The following is an 18,133-nucleotide window of genomic DNA, read 5'->3' on the forward strand; positions in this document are numbered from 1 at the left end:
TTGAAATAAAAAGCTGAAATTAGGTATGAAATAAAATATAAATACTAAAATACATGAATTAAATAATTTCAAAAACAAAAAATAAAAATAGAAAATATCTAAAAAAGCTAATAAAACTAAAAAACTAAAATTAAATAATATTGCATAGTAAAATTACTAACACTTGAAGTAAAATTAAAAATAACTGAAATAAATTAAGTTTAAATTTGAGTACTAAAATTACTAAAACTGATTTAAATTTTAAAAAACAAAAGAACAAATAAAAAAACAAATAAAAAAGGCAAAAGCAAATAAAATGACTGTATGAAATAAAATGTAAATATTTGATTAAAAAAACAAATTAAATAAACCCAAGATTTAATAAAAATGAGTAATGTTGCATTGGAAACTAACCAAAATTAAAGTTCAAATAAAGTTCAAATACGAAAACAAAATAAAAATGAATTAAAACTAAATAGAATTATTTCAATAAATACATAATAATATTACAAAAAAGTTTAAAATTAAAGTACTAAAATTGCTAATTAATTAAAATACTAAAAAACAAATAAAAATGATCAAATAAAATGACTCGCGAAACAAATTAAAATTTAATAAATTAAAATATAATAAAAATTACAATAACACCACTCAAAAAATACCTTTTTAAAACTCTATATTACAAATAGATAAGAAAAGCGAATCACAAGCGATGCTCTCATTACTTAGACTGACTAGTCGGTTACTAATTTGATCCACAGCACCTCAATCTGAACCGGCAGGCACAGACACAGACAGGCATCAGATCACACTGGGAAAGGGGTTTCTAGGCCCGCTGCCCGCAACACAAAGACTCCATTGAGTTTAGTGGATAATGAGGCCCTTCACCACCCCCTGCCCTCGTACGACAGGCACCTACCAGGGACAGGCCTGCCACAAAAACAATCCAGCCTTCACACACATATACACAAACCAGTCAGGACCTGAGCCTGGACGGACACATCCACACGGTCAACAAATGCCATTTGATGAGGCCTGAAATACCTCTGCTCAAACAGGGAGCTGTGTGTGTGTGTGTGTGTGTGTGTGTGTGTGTGTGTGTGTGTGTGTGTGTGTGTGTGTGTGTGTGTGTGTGTGTGTGTAGGGAATGCCCAGCGGGACGCCTATGATTAGTTGGGTGTGGATGACATCACTGCATCCAAGTCACAAGAATTACAGAGGAAGACCCATTATGCCACACATGCATGTGTTTATGTGCATAATTAAGTACACTATGTTGATGCAAAAACTATGGCCATGTTGCACTTGCATTGCATCAGTCATTTCAACTGTAGTAACTAGAGATTGACCATTATGTTTTTTACGGCCGATGCCGATACCTTAGAGAGCAGGGTGGCCGATGGTCATTAAATCACTACTAAAGTAAATAACATGCATGCATGACAATTGGTGCGATACAAATGTATATTTTAGTAACTCTGTGTGCACTCACTGGGAATCACACTGTCTCAAATAAAGGCCGGGTAGTGCATATTTGACACGGTTCACTACTCGGTGAATATTACTGGATACAGGCGCAGCATAGTCTGAAAATGTCCAAAATACGATTTGCACGGACGGAGCGTCACGGAGAGTAAATTAAGATGTTCAGATGCAAAAGCCTCTAGAAGCCACTTCGGTCAAAAATGAGATAGCGATACTGAGTGAATGCTCTCTGTATATAGTATAAGTTCATAAAATACTTTCACACACATAACATCAGAGACTCAACCCATTCAGGAGTGCCAGTACTTAGATAGAAACCTATACATAAGGTTTTCTATACATCTCAATTCTTCAAATGCTTTCTTATGCAGGGTACAAATATCCGGCTCTGTGAAAATAAAAGTTTGCTGCTTCCGACGGTTACTGGCCATATAGAAAAGCGACAGGTTACCGGCTGACCGCTGGTAGTAACGTGACTCGCACTGAAACCAGGAAAGGCATTGTGGAGTTTCAGAAATGAAAGAGACAAAACTCTCTCGATTGCAATGAACTGCCACTCCCTGCGCAAGAACGCATGCAAGATCGAACCACATCCTTCCCTGGCCTACACACACACACACACACACACACACTCACACACAGCACGAGCGGATGGTGCAGGTGAGATTGACAGGTGAGGGTGTGGTGCCACTCAGGAATCACCTCAATGTGATTTCACAATCACCTGACCGACATAACTCTCTCGGCTTGTTTTAAATAGCCTGCCTATGGATTTGCAATATTATTATGCTTACTATTAACAATATATTAAATCAATGTCAAACAAACATAACATGTACATGTTCTGGAGAAAATGTTGCTCAGGCAAGCTCAGGGTTTTCACACTGTGGCAAAAACAGATAAAGAGCAGGAAAAAAATGTAAGATTAAATAAATAAATAAATAAATAAATAAAGATTCAACTATTAAATAAATAACTAATTGATCATTGATTAAAAAATATATAAATACAATTTAAGAAATTAAATTAATCAACAGTATAAGATATTTTTTTTTAATTATTAAAAGAGATCAAAAAAATACATTTCAATTAAATAGTGTGAAAAATGATAGTTTAAACTAATAAATAAAATACAACATTGGTAAATATTTCTTTCTTTATTAAAATTAAAAGATTTAACTATTTAATAAATAAATTGATTTAAAAAAAATGATGCACTTTAAAAATATTACATTTAGCAACAGTGTAAAATAAAATAAACAAATATTTAATTAAAACAGAGTAAAAATAAACCGTTAAAAAGTTCACTTTTCATAATAATATTTTCACCTTTTTTTATTAATGGTTTCTAAAAATATAGAACAGTGGGGCCACTTGGATGATTTATGGGGGTCCGTGGTATTAAAAGCACCCGTTTTAGGGCACTGCTGTGTGCTTATTAAAATCCAAAGGCCCCGTTTACACCTGGTAATAAAAAAAACATTTAGGTCAACGGATCACAAGAAAACAACGCTAAATACAGGTGTAACAGGGTCTAAAACGCTTTGAGCTCGTCTCATCGGTTGCATTTTACTAACGCTAGAATTGCTCCAACACTCACACCAGTTTGTGCACATATCTAAGGGGAAATGACAGTATGAATATTCGAAACGGTAATAACCAGTTTCCTCATTCTCTGCGAGCTCTAATGCGTTTCCGTCTGCAAGATCAACATCCTCATCCAACTCCAGCTCAACGGCTGCAGGACTGGGGCGGAGCGAAGGAGGACCGGGATATAAAGCATGTGGAGGACGACCAAATATGACAACCACTGTATTAAAACGATACACAGCTTCAATGGAGTCAAAACACTGCAAAAGCACATACATCCTGTGGACTCAACCGGAGATCTAGAAACGCAGCACAGTTACAGACCGTCTCAAAACACACTTAAATATCATCACAATCTGAGCAATAGATGAGAGAGCATCAGCAGACAAGTGGTGCTGTGAGTTTAAAGTTTGCTCAAACTGAGCTCTTGACCCTGGAGAAACAGGAGAGAGACACGGGGAGAAAAGAGCGACACACTGGACAGGAAAAGAGCGAGGAGGAGAGGGGGGGGGGGGCTGTTTTGGACATCCACGCTCTGTAGGAGTTGCCCTGGTGGATGCCATGTTTATTTGTTGATTTATTTATAGCACTTCCTGTCTTTGTGAGAGTCCTAGCAGTGTCTGAATGGCTCGGGTTTCTCCGACAGACTGCAGGAACATTAACCCTCGCAGCGGACACACACACACACACACACACGGAAACTCGCCATAGTCCACGCGATCACTGATTTTAGAGGGAAAAAATTAAGTGTTTTTTTTCTGACAAAAATTGTGGTTGCGAAGTTAAATGTGAATTAAAAAAATTCTAAGTTTGCTGTAGTTGTTTGTGGGGCAAGTATATATTATATATAAATTATTATATAAACAACAATAATAGTAATAATAATAATAATAACTACTACAAGTAAATTATTATTACTGCAAGGCTGCACAATTTGGTCAGAATTTTGTGATGCATCTCTAAAATAAAAACAAAAAGTCATTATTATTATTATTATTATTATTATTATACAAAAAATATAAAAATTACTAAAAATCATAAAGAAATATTACAATTTATTTCACAGTATTTAAAAGTATTTGTTTTAATTTCTTCGTTTTCAAACGTTAAACCATCAAGCTTTTATTTTGACATATTTTGAAGCCGCAGGAAGCCCTTAAAGCCCAATATTAAACTTTGACCTTTTTGCTGCCTAGAATTCCTTGTGCGCTTTGATTTTGCACCACCTAAACCTCAATAACCCTGGAAGCATAACTGCACTGTCCCTTGTAAGCCTGACCCGTTCACTAAGCGAGTATGTGAACGCAGACGGTTTTAGAAATGGATGCAACATTTCAATGTTGTTGCATTCAGAGCATCACCACAAGTAGGGCTGCACTCTTATTCAAAGCTAAACCAAAATCGTCTAATGGTTTAGTGCAAACTGCAAAGGTAAATTAAATAAAGACATGCACTGCGTGTTTCCGAGTGAAGTGCGGCACTGTGTTCATTTACGCGAGAGCAACTCACAACCTGATGTTTTCAGCGTCTCAGTTCTCAGTAAATTTAGCTCCGTGTGACCATCTCTGCATCTGCTCTGAGTTTGGGACGCTTTAACATGCATGTGAAGACACAACATGAGCAAAACATCTTCCCAAAGACGTAATGAGCGCTTATAAACCGGCTGTTATCAACCAACGAGAAGCTTTAAGGGCTTCCAGATGTTTCCCTTTCAAATAAGTTAAGATGACAAAAATTAAGACATTAAGAAATATATTAGTAATTTTACAGTTGTACAATTATTTTTTTAAATAAATATATTTTTATTTTGTTAAATGTTTTATTTTGTAGTAGTAGTACTTGTACTAACAATTATATATTTAGATTATATTAATATTATAATATTAAAATATAATACACATTTTGGGAAATTTTTGCAGACCTACAAATCAAGCATAAAAAATCCTTGTTGCTTAAAAAAAGCAGGTCACACTTCAGATTAGTGTGCAATTATCACTATTTATTAATTATTAACTTACTTTTGTCCCAATAAACCCCTTATTACTGCTTATTAGTAAAAGGTAGTTAAATTTAGGATTAAGTGATGTAGAATCCGGCCATGCAGAATAAGGCCGGAGACACACTGCAAGCGTGGCGTTTCTGCTGCGTGTCAGCCGCGGGGCGGCTGCGTGGCGTTTTCTCTGTCTTTGCACACCAGAAGCGTGTCTGACGCGGCGCTGCTGCTGGTATTGATGTACGGGGAAGCCCTATACTTAATGTTAAACATAAATATATAGCCTATTGATACAGCAAAGACAACGTCGGCAGTAGCCTATTGACCGGAATTGACGGCAAAATAGGCTACAGAATATTTCGTTCTGTATTGACAGGTTTAATATTTTAAAATCGATAATTATGTTGTTTTTTATTATTACAATTAGGCCTATATCTACATTTATGTTAACCTACTGACTTTCAAACATGAAAATGTCATTTATTAATATGTATTCGTGTCAAAATGGCATATAAACATCTTTTCCTATACTATTTTGCCTAGAAACGCTTCCAACACGCTCGCGTGTCGCGTGAAAAATAGGCGTCTCTTCTATTTGAAGCATGCACGCGTTTTCCGCGCGGCTCGGACCGCGCGTGAGCCTCGGGGCTGACGCAGGCAGTATGCAAGCACTAACCGGTTAACATAGGAGCCGAAATAAAAACGGACACGCCACGCAGCAGAGGCGCTCACGGCACGCTTGCAGTGTGTCCCCGGCCTAAGGCATGAATATGTGCTTTATAAAGTACTAATAAACAGCCTATTTCCTAGGAAAATGCATAAGCAACTAGTTAATAGTGAGAATTTTTATTTTTACCCTAAAAATAAAATAAATAAAATAAAGTGTTACCAAAAATGTAATTGTCATGACACCATAACAGTTTGAAGTGAATGCATTTTGGCAATCTGTATAACAACAGACAGGTTTATTATTGCCATTAAACCCGATGTGCTCGTGTACTGGAGTAAAGTAGGTTTCAATCATTAGAACAGAAGTCCGGGTCTTGATTGGAGCATCTGTGAAACAAAACCCAACTGAAAATGACAGCTGAACAGATGGAAAAATGCAGGAAAGGAGTGCCTGACCCAGGGAGAGTTCGTGCAGGAATTGAAGTCATCCCACTATCGCAAGAGCGATTTTAAGAATGCCAGACATGCATGTCACGCACTGACAATGGCCGTCCAAACTAATGAAGTGTGTGTGTGTGTGTGTGTGTGTGTGTGTGTGTGTGTGTGTGTGTGTGTGTGTGTGTGTAGACCAAGAGTGAAAACACCAGCAGGCGCTGTAGAAAGTGAACAGACGTGAGAAAATGTAAAGACTGTGGTGCAGGGGCATCAGTTCTCGAGAGCGACCCACACATCAGCTGATCATCCAGGATAGGAAAGTTAGGATGTTTAAAACTACAAGCGGCCAGCTGATCTTCAAAACTATTTATAACATGCTGTGTCATCTTAAAAACACATCACTCAGCGACAAACGAGACAACAACAGTCAAAGACATCTGTGCATGTGCGCACAAACACACTATTCTTTTTTTAATCGCTGGTTTGTGTGTCAGACGGACGTTGATGACTGTTGTCACTTTTTGCTGAGCACTGCATTTTAAAATGGCACACCAGGAGACAAAACACTACAGATTATTTACGTCGACGGAAACAAATGAATGCTTTTAACTAAAATGACTTTAAAATTATATATATATATATATATATATATATATATATATATATATATATATATATATATATATATATATATATATATATATATAAAAACTAAAATCACAAATTACTAAATAAAAACAAATAAAAACAAAAAATATTAAAAAAGCTGAAATTAAAATGAAAAGAAAATATTTTAAAAAAATTCAAATTATGAATATAATACAATAAAATCTCAGATAATACAATAAAGATACTTAAATAACGGTCTTGAAATTGTGTTTCTGATGTTTGAAATATATGCACAGTTTTCATGTTTCAATTATTACAGGCCAAAATGTTGAAGTATTAAAATGACTAATACTAACATTCAGAAATGTTAATTAAAAATAAAAATAAAATAAAAAATCAACAAACAGCAAAATGACAGATAAAAAAAAGAAAATATAAAAAAAATGAATGAAAGTATTACTAAAAACAACATTCAAAAATATAAAAAAACTATAAAGATATAAAAACTACTAAACAAAAACAAATCCTAATAAAATCAACCAACAATATAATTATTAATAACCTAAAATACAGAATAATACAATTATTGGCACTGGCTTGAAGTGAGTTATTTTTAAGAGAATGAATGTAGATCAAATCTCAGCGAAAGAACAGTCAGTGTCTGCAAGTTAAAATTAATCCTTTTAAAAACAGAATTAGAATATAAAATTAAAGCCCATTTATATTACGCTACAATTCACTGGTTGACTTCTATCATCCTGATTTCTGAACAGAGTTCAAGAGTCTAAAACCACTTCAGATGAATTCACACCTTCATACACAAACATCCCCAGCGAAGAAATACGTGCCGAGCTTTATCGTTACAGGATGTGACACAGGAAATGTTTCCTCAGCCCACGTGTGTATTATAAATCAATCTAAACTCTGATTAGACTGATACAGCCGGCGACCTTTGAGCTAGAAAAGGGAAAGAAACTGAACAAGACAAACAAATCGCACAAGTGATCAAAACTTCATGCCGAAGCGGTCTGCGTGATTAATGCGCAAGTCATGGAGAGGGCAGCAACTGAGATGGAATAAAAATGTACAACCAAGAGTGACATCATAGCATTCAGTCTTAAAGGGACAGTTCATCCAAAAAAAATTACTCACCCATGTGCTGTTCCATGGCTGTTCTTCTCAACATCTCATTTTAGGAAATAAGAAATCATACATGCGTGAAATGAAATTAGGGTGAATATTTGATTGGACAGTTTTCATTTTTTGGTGAACTGCCCCTTTAAGGCTGAAGCTATGATGTCACTCTTGGTTGTTACTTTTCATTCCATTTAGAATGCTGGCCTCTCAATGACTTGCTCATTAAATCACACAAACGTTTTGAGTGAACTGTCTGTTTAATTCAAAGATGGAGGAGGTGAGGGACGGACGGAAAGAAGGTCCTCTCAAGAAAACATCCCACGGCTCAAAGGAAATGAGCTTTACAGCAGTCACTGAGCGTGGACAGACAGGAAGTACATTCTTAAAGGGGTGGTTGCATGCGATTAGACTTTTTTAACTTTAGTTAGTGTGTAATGTTGCTGCTTGAGCATAAACAGTATCTGTAAAGTGACAGCGCTGAAAGTTCAATGCAAACGGAGATATTGTCTTTTAAAGTTATGGTAGTTTATCGCCTACAAAAACGGCCGGTTTGGACTACAACGAGCTTCTTCCTGGGTTGGTGACATCATAAACCCTCGCTAGTCTCCGCAGATGTGACTTCAGCCCGTAATGGGAAGGGGCGTGGCGTTTCCAGGACAACCTGTGCTTGGCACTTCAGCCAATAAAAATTCAGGAAACTACATTTGGCCATCTAACCGATCTAAGACCATTGCGTTTTTCAGAGGGATGGGCTTCATAGAAGTAGGAAGCACGTTTCGATGCGTGTGTCAAACAGCACGAGACTGCAAGTTATTGTTTTCCACAATTGATTGCGTTTAATAACTCTTTTTAACGTCAAGCAAGTCACATAAGTAACAGTAATGTGCCCAGTCTATTCTCTGCCCAATGTGTGACCTAAAACGTACACTTTTTACAATGTTGAAGTAGCATATTAAAATCATTCAGATATTGCGAGCCATTGCGATATGCATATTGAGATATGTACATTTGCGATATTTCGATATATTGCACAGCCCTAGACAGTGGAGACAGCGGTGTGGAATAAAGGTCAAATATAAGAAAAATACGGCGTTAAAAAAAAAAAAGAAGTATTAAGTAGGGATGCACCGAATCCAGGATTTTGGTTCGGATTCGGCCGAATATTGGGCTTTTTGACTGGGTTCGGTTTCTGCCGAACCTTAGAATTTTTTCCCACCGAACCGAACCCGCTTGCGCTACGCGATACTGGTCGAACATGATGCCGCGGTTGATTATGGCAACGTGTTTACTAGGTGGACCGTTCGAATGCAGTAGGCTGTGAGAAAGTGAAAAGGGAACTTGTGAACAGAAAATGTGTTGTTTGGCAGTATTTACAGTCACAAGAAGGCAATTCAAGTCGAGCTATATGTTCAATTTGCAATGCCGATTTGTCTCGTGGTGGCAAGAACCCTAAACAATAGCCGCTGGATGTCCGGTTCGCGAACAAATCGTTCTTTTTAACTTGATCTTTTTAGTGATCCGGTCAAACTAGTTCACCAAATCGGACTAGACAACACGATGGAGAAACACCATCGTGATTCCACGCCCCGCCCCGCGTCTTTCGAGTCGACACCAGAGTATGTGAGCGGAGTGGAGCGGCGGCAATCTCCCCTTCACGGTCTATAAATTTTATCTACAGATCAATACAGATGTCTGCTCATTCAAAATTATATAATAGAATAACTGTATATTGTAACTACAGTACTGATAACTGTAAGCAAGCACTACACAATGTTTTTGAATGCATAAGAGAGAACGATTACGTGTGTGAATAAGTGCTACCTGTTTCAAATGTGCTTTCGCGCGATCATATTCAGTATGTAGAAGGTTAAAAAAAATCCCTTAAGCTTTAACATCCCGCTCATGCCCATCGCCGTGATCATCTGTATGCCTTCGCTTGTTGTTTACCGTGAGTTCTGAACACTGCACTATGTGCTTATTTAAATCTTTTCGTTTCTACACATATTAGGCTACATATTTCTCATGTCTGTGAGGCAAGCCTGCTGAGTTTCAGTTTATTTGAGACGTGCTTCAGTTCACGATGAAAGCGATGGCTTCCGCGACCGTCTACTTATTTGCTTTTTATTAATTAAATACATGCAATTGGCCGAAGAAACCTTTATTAAAATTAAGAGACAATTTGTTCAAAACGGAAGAAAGGCTTTTTACAAAACAAAACTTAAAATTAAACTAAATATAACCACCAAAATCATTTCTGACCCACTCGCATATTTGCACTTATATCATAATCAGATGGAATTCAAAAAATAATATTAAAACATAAATATGAAAGAAAAAAAACATTGTGTAATGGCTACAACAAGTATAGTAAGCTACAGATTTATGTCATGTCTGAGCTGGATTTAAACGAACATCATTTTACCGGCGGGTTCATGAGCGCACGCCTGCGGATTATTGAGCTGATCACACCGGCTGCGCTCCGCTCATTAGTCATTACAGGCTCGTTCACAGTTAATGTGCCGGGCAGGGCCGGTCTCTCGGGGTCTGCAGGGTCGGGCTTGATTTTTTTGAGCCGATCTAAGCTCTAGTTCTAGTTCTACCTCAAAAATCTGGATTCGGTACATCCCTAGTATTAAGACAAGATATACTGCTCCCCATAAACACAACGAAGCCTAGAAAAACACCACGGAACCGCCCCTTTAAAAATAAAGGTTCTTAAATGGTTCTTTGGCAGGGTGTATGGTTCCATGAAGAACCTTTAATATCCAAAGAACTTTTCCATTGCACAAAATGTTCTTTTTAGTGCAAAAACGTTCTTTAGATTATAAAATGGTTTAAAAAATTGCTCTTTAAAGAACCTTTCTCAAAACGGTTCTTTGGGAAACCAAAATTAGTTCTTCTACTATGGCATCACTGTGAAAACCCATTTTTGGTTCTTCCTGGCACCTTTATTTTAAAGGGTGTAGGTGACTGGGAAATGAAGTCTGAGAAGATCTCGAAAGCAACTGCTCCAGAAAACACTCTGATAATGCTAAGTTTGGAGGTTCTGGGAAGTCCTCTCATTCCTATCCATCACACAAACGTTCATAAATACCACAGAAAAATGATGGTTCAGCTCAGATTCTGGTGACACTCGAGGTTTGTGTATCAACCGCTTCAACAGTTTGTGGGAGAAGAGAGACGCGTGGCCAAGAGAGGTCAGCGAACTGAGCACGCTTCAAATTCCTGCGACATCCTCCCGAAGCAGTGGCGGACGAGCGGGAATTTGGCAAAAGGTCATCATACTGTAACTAATAAGGCAACCAAGTCGACATCAGCAAGTCAGAGCACATTTGATGGGAAATATGTACTGATGCTGCCTTCATGTGCTCTCTGAATTAGGGCTGTCATTTTTTTGTGAAAAATCGAATTCGAACGGATATCAAATATCAAGCAATGTATTCAAATATATTTGAATATCTATGACCCCCCCCCCCCCCAACTCTCAACGACCACTTAAACAGATTTGTAAAAGCTATTTATTTGTTGTAAAGTGTAATCATCTCAGAACATTTTTTATTCTTTTTATTCTTTCAGGCGCAGGTGAAGTTAAAAGAGTCTGGGACAAACGCTGTCAAGATGAGAGCCAGGCTGTGTCTGTGTCATTATTCCAACATTATCTTCAAAACTTCTTACGAAATAAAACGTTTACCCCTCAGAAAAATGTTACGTTACTTTTCCGTCTTGTCAACATTATAGTCTGGTGTGAGCGGGGCTGTATATCATAACGACGCACACTGAAAAGTAATCAGGGCAGGTCGTTTACATGGTGAAATTTTTCGTTTGATCGGTTCATGAAAAGGTTTATCCCACCCCTCTTAATCCGATTACAATTTCATTCAGTTTGGGTATTTTTATTCCGATTGAGGCGTTTATAAGTAGCATTTTCATTCGGATTGGACTTTTAAACCGATTAAAGACACCTATAGACTGTAGAAAAAAAAATTGTACCGGGACTTTTATGATGATGGAACAGGGCACAGTCACCAGGCGCGCGCACTTCCGCTTTTTCCGGTCATGCTTATAAGGTAAAGCAGCTCTGTTTATCATATCAGACACATTTAAGTGTGTTTAAAATTCTTTTATGGCGTTCCTCTGTGCGTTCGCTCGGCGCTGCTGTGACAAGTTCACACTGCTAAGAGAAAAGTGCTTCTGCAGAATAAAACCGAGGGTAACGCAGATATGTATCGCTCAAATGCTATGCTGAAACGTCCCAGGTCATTGGTTAAAATAGCAATTTTCTCACAATTTACAAATAGTTGGAAACATTTGGGGTATTGTAAGTACTCAACTGAACAAAATATATAACACTGGCCTAGTGGTTTTTGGATATTTTACAACTTTTCAGGCAGATTGACCTACTAACTGTTGTCTGCATATCAAAGTGAGAAGTACAAGGAAAAATTCAACAATTACAAAATTCACCTTCAATATAAAGAGAATGTGTATCAAGACAATTTGACAAAAAGTGCAGTTTGTCCCAAATGATGTTCGACCGTTTGTTCTTTTCCTCCTGGTGACTCCCTGAGCGGTGTCTTTTTTAGTGCACTTCTTGTTCTGCACATTTCAGCTCCAGTAGCGCTGACTCACGTGTGCCTTTCACTGAGGAAAGTGAGTCAGGTCGGATTAAACGGAGGCCTCACAGGGACACAGGAAATCCAGTCTGCCAACACGGTCATCCAACATAAAAAACAAAAACTCAGAAAAACAGAACAACCTGTAACTACTAGCTTGTACTTGTGTATCAGATCAGAAACAGTAGATAATAATTCTGTCACAAAGCGTGCGCTGGTTTATACCGGCATTACCCAGATGGGCTTGAAATACACCTCAAATGCTTTCAGAGTGCTCAGAAGCCTCGACTAAAAGCGGTTTCTCGTTTACCACACGCCTATCAGAAACAGAACAGAGAACCAGAACCACAGAAGACGACACATCTAAAATGTGTGATGCACCATTTCCACTTAAGTGTCATTCGGTTTAATTTACCGTTTGGTGAAAGTTTGTTCATGCATTGTCTCTGGCACTGGCTCAAAGGTCAGAGGGTCAGCAGAGAGAGGATCAGATCTTTCCTGCCAGGAGGAATCAGATTTCTTGTTTGGTAACAGAAGAAGCCATCGCAGAGATGATGTCTCTGTTCTGACGGACTTTAGCTGCTATTATATAGTGTATTTTAGCACAACTAGAATGAAGCATTGACCAATCAGCATCCTGGATTGGATCTGCTTTAGAATTGAAAACAGGCAATTTTTCATTTGGTGAATAATATTTGCAATTTTTCTCAAATGTGTGTTTTTTTTTTTTTTTTTAAGTAAAATCTTTAGTAACAATATACATTAACTTTACTACACTTCCCTTTACTTATACTCATATTTACTATCACTTTAATCAATTGAACACATTCTAGTTAAATATTTCTTTCAAAAAAGTAAAATAAACTTTTGAACAGTAGTGTATATTGTCAGAAAAGATAGATAAATGATAATACTGATAATAAATCATCATAATTATACTGATTTCTGAAGGATCATGTGACACTAAAGACTGGAGTAATTATTTTAATATCGTGATAAAATCGCAACACATGCCTAGTATTGAGCAAAACAAAAAAGCGGATTTCCCCATGTTAATGGCCAACACAGGGGAACATTGAATCTCTGTGGATCTTCATTCCCCCAACGGAGATCGAGCGACAGAAGCCCCCAATATTATATGAGAGAGAGAGAGAGAGAGAGAGAGAGAGAGAGAGAGAGAGAGAGAGGAGAGAGAGAGAGAGAGAGAGGAGAGAGAGAGAGAGAGAGAGAGAGAGAGAGAGAGAGAGAGAGAGAGAGAGAGAGAGAGAGAGAGAGAGAGAGAGAGAGAGAGAGAGAGAGAGAGAGAGAGAGAGAGAGAGAGAGAGAGGTCCAACTCCTCACAGCCACATCAGGATGGAATGTGTCTCTTCAGCATTACATAAACACTCTCTCTCTCCTCTTTCTGTCCCTCCCTCTCTGGGCTAATATTTACTGTGGAATGCAGAAGCCGAGTGTTTGGTCCCCCGCCAACGGAGGCTTCTGGGGGTCAAAGCACCGAAAGCTGCGAAACGTCAACGGCTGCAGCTCAGAGTCTGTGGAAATGAAGCATCTACACAACTCATCTCACTGGATCAATGGAGTTCCACTGGAGTTCCACTGGAGTTCCACTGGAGTCCCACTGGAGTCCCACTGGAGTCCACTGGAGATCCACTGGAGTCCCACTGGATCAATGGAGTTCCACTGGAGATCCACTGGAGTCCCACTGGAGTCCCACTGGAGTCCCACTGGAGTCCCACTGGAGATCCACTGGAGTCCCACTGGATCAATGGAGTTCCACTGGAGATCCACTGGAGTCCCACTGGAGTTCCACTGGAGTCCCCACTGGAGTCCCACTGGAGTCCCACTGGAGTCCCACTGGAGTTCCACTGGAGTCCCACTGGAGACCCACTGGAGACCCACTGAGACCCACTGGAGTCCCACTGGAGATCCACTGGAGACCACTGGAGTCCCACTGGAGATCCACTGGAGTCCCACTGGAGATCCACTGGAGATCCACTGGAGATCCAACTGGAGACCCACTGGAGATCCACTGGAGACCCACTGGAGTCCCACTGGAGTCCCACTGGAGTTCCACAGATTTTAAACGAATAATGAACATTCTACTTCCAAATGATTAAGTTAAAACAATTTGGACATTTTTATTCAGTTTGAGGCGTTTATGAGGAGCATTTTCCTTTGGATTGGACTTTTAAACCGATTAAATGCACCTATAGAATGTAGAAAAAAATTTGGCGCTAGATGGCACTTTAAAAGCCGGATCGTTTTATTTATAGTTAGATTGCGGATATTTCCATCATGTTCGAATGCATTTTCGAATATCGAATAAAAAGTGACAGCCCTATTCAGAATATCGTAAATATGAGTCTTCTAGGTAAAAATTGCACATGAACGCCCTCCCATTTGAAAATTTGAATGGGATGAGCACATAATCACGACTTCAGAAGTGGGAATTATCTAAACTAAATTGTATTCAGTTTATTAGTATTTAACATTATGAATGTAATAAAATAAAATAAAATCTCTCTCAATGTAATTTTGATTGGTTGTAGTTTCCAGAAAACATGGTAAAAGTGAACACTTGCCAAAACAAAAACCACTAATCATGGCATGTTTGTGCATATCTCTTAATGTGATGTGTCAAAGAACAAGAGGAGAAAGTGTGTGAGAGCAAGAGAGAGAGGGAGAGAGAGAGAGAATGAAGGCAAACATGTCGGTCCAGTCGGCCCGGTCTCCTGGTATTGTCACTCTTAACTGCCTCTTCCTGTGTCTCCTGTAATGTTCTCATGTCCTTATAAGGCAACACACACTCACTTCTGCGTGACGCAATAGGCCGAGAGAAGCCCCGCCCCTCCCCCCACAGCGCATACACAAAAGCACACACACACACTTGCACCTGATCAAAGTCACCACACCTTTTCCGTACTCGCGCCCTAAAACAATCTCGCTTCTTAGAAAGGAAAGAGTCTTTTTCAAAAGTTCACACGTATGCAGTCTCATTTACGTTTGTTTGTCCTTCGGTTGCAGGAATGTGAAATATGAGCCGACCCCCCCTCACAGTCGGGACGCTTACAATGAGGCAGCAAAAAACAACAACACACACACAGAACCCAGGCACCAGAGAAACTGCTGCACACAAACTTCTGCCCAACTTCCAGTTCCTGTGTGAGCACATCGGCCTGTACAGGACAGGACAGACTAGTATGTGCAATAAGGAAAGAAACGGTTGGACCATTCAGTCATTTCAGTAGAAACACACACACACACACACACACACGCACACACACACACACGCTTCCTGTCAGTGAAGTGTTGTCATACTACAAAAAGTGTGTTTTAAAATGTTAGTTGAAATAAAATATACATTAACATTATTTTATTTGAGTTAGTTGCCATGAAGGGGCAACATTTCAAATTTTCATTTAGTTTAAGTTGAAGTACTAAAATTATTAAATAGTCTAAATAAAAATGACAAAACCACAACACAATAACTAAAACTAGCTAAAATTACCTAAAATGGAAATTATTTATTTAAGCTACATTAAAAAACATAACACACACAACAAAATTACTAAAACTAAAATGGAAAAATTACTCAAATAAAAATTTTAAAAATTAAAAAAGTAGACATTTAAAAAACGAATATAAAAATGACAACCACAACAAAATAACTAAATATATTAAAAAAGCAGACATTATAATAATAATAATAATAATAAAATGGACAAAAATCACTACAAAATGCTGATTTTTAAAAACATCAAAAAAATGTTTTTTTGTTTGTTTTTCTAAACAAAACTTTTTTAGTTTTTCTAAAACTAAAAGTTTAAAATCAAAATGGGAAATAAAAAAATAAAAATAAAAAACATTAAAAACGAATACAAAACCTCAACAAAAATGACAACATCACACATTCCAGTGCAACAAGATCACAGATCCACTCCTAAATGTGTCTGACACACACATACCGATGACGGCCCATCAAACCCACACTGATTGTGTATCGATATAAAGGCCACACGGTCGCACGCACACACACACACAATGGCATTATCATCTTTCACAATAGGTGTGACAAGGTCTTTTCTGTGCTATAAATTACTCAACAGTGAGTGTACTTGTTCACACATGGTCTCACACACACTCGTTCTGAATGAAGACATGCTTTTTTGGCGGAAGTAAACTGGAGTGAGTCCATCTTTCCTGCCAGTGAAGTGGCTTTGCCCACATCTGTTTCAACACTTCAATAGGTGTGTGTGTGTGTGTGTTTGAGAGAGAGAGAGAGAGAGAGAGAGAGAGAGAGAGAGAGAGAGAGAGAGAGAGAGAGAGAGAGAGGAGAGAGAGAGAGAGAGAGAGAGAGAGAGAGAGAGAGAGAGAGAGAGAGAGAGAGAGAGAGAGAGAGAGAGAGAGAGAGAGAGAGAGAGAGAGAGAGAGAGAGAGAGAAAATGCAATTTTACTAAATATTAACATGTTAACACACTTAATAATACAGATAAACAAACAAATGGCATGCAAAGTTCTCTCCAGTCTCCATTGATAAATGCTCACTGTAAATTAAAGGTGCACTATGTAGTATTTTTGCAGTAAAATATCCAAAAACCACTAGGCCAGTGTTATATATTTTGTTCAGTTGAGTACTTACAATATCCCAAATGTTTCCAACTATTTGTAAATTGGAGGAAAATTGCTATTTTAACCAATGACCCGGGACTGTGTCCCATCCCGTCATAATAAAAGTCCTGGTACTCGTGAGCCGTGTGCCTGTGTAACAATCGCTCCAGCAGCTGTGCTCAGCTCCTCAACACTCAGTCCTGCTCTGCTTCACACTACAGTTACGTTAATAACCGCATCCATCAATGTGATTTCTGCCCGAGTCCTATTTTCCACCGGCTGTGAGGTGAAGACCACATGTCCCAAGATACTGCGCTCACACTTTGCGTCATCAAAATACGCCTTTGTTTAGAATAGGCGCCCTCCAGTGTAGGGCTGGGTTTCGATTCAAATTTCAAGAATCGATTCGATTCCGATTCTCAAGATCTTGAATCGATTATCATTATGTAATTCGATCCGATCCGATCTTCGAAATTTAGATAAGTGTTTTTGAAGAAAGCATTTTTTTCCAGCTGTTACCTGAATTACAGGACTGTAGTTATGCAACATATTGATACTATTATTATAGACATTCAACTGCAAATTAATGGAGTATTGATGGTCGTAAAGAACAATCCCCCTTCCAGAGCTGTGCTGTCGCGCGCCGTCATGACAACGCAGCCATTACAACTTCCTTGGCAGTAAGAGCGGCTGTGTTCTTCAGCACGGTGACGGCAGTATAACGTTAGGCCGTGTGTCCACCAAAGCGTTTTTAGCCAGCTGAAAACTCCTCGCTGTGAGCGCTTGAGAGCGTTTTGGCAGGCAGCGTTTTTTCTCCTCAGTTGAGACTCTGCTTGTTGTTATGATACGGAAAATCCGCGGAGGTCTTTCTAATTTCACAGTTAGTTTGTCCCTGTTTTGATTCTATATAAAATTGCAGATACAATGTAAAGTATTTGCTCTGGCTTTTGTTTTAAATCATTTTGTTTCGTTATTATTGCTTGTCCTCATCTGATGACGACACGCAGAATGTGGC

The 18,133-nt window shown here is 38.4% G+C and overlaps 1 protein-coding gene across 5 annotated transcripts in view; it reads right to left on the reverse strand.

The window, feature by feature from the left end:
• The window catches only part of actn4 (actinin, alpha 4), a 64,242-nt gene that overhangs the window by 19,189 nt on the left and 26,920 nt on the right, over window positions 1-18,133 (reverse strand). The window lies entirely within an intron of this gene.

This window comes from Pseudorasbora parva, chromosome 8, assembly GCF_024679245.1.
Source record: "Pseudorasbora parva isolate DD20220531a chromosome 8, ASM2467924v1, whole genome shotgun sequence".
NCBI lineage: Eukaryota > Metazoa > Chordata > Actinopteri > Cypriniformes > Gobionidae > Pseudorasbora > Pseudorasbora parva.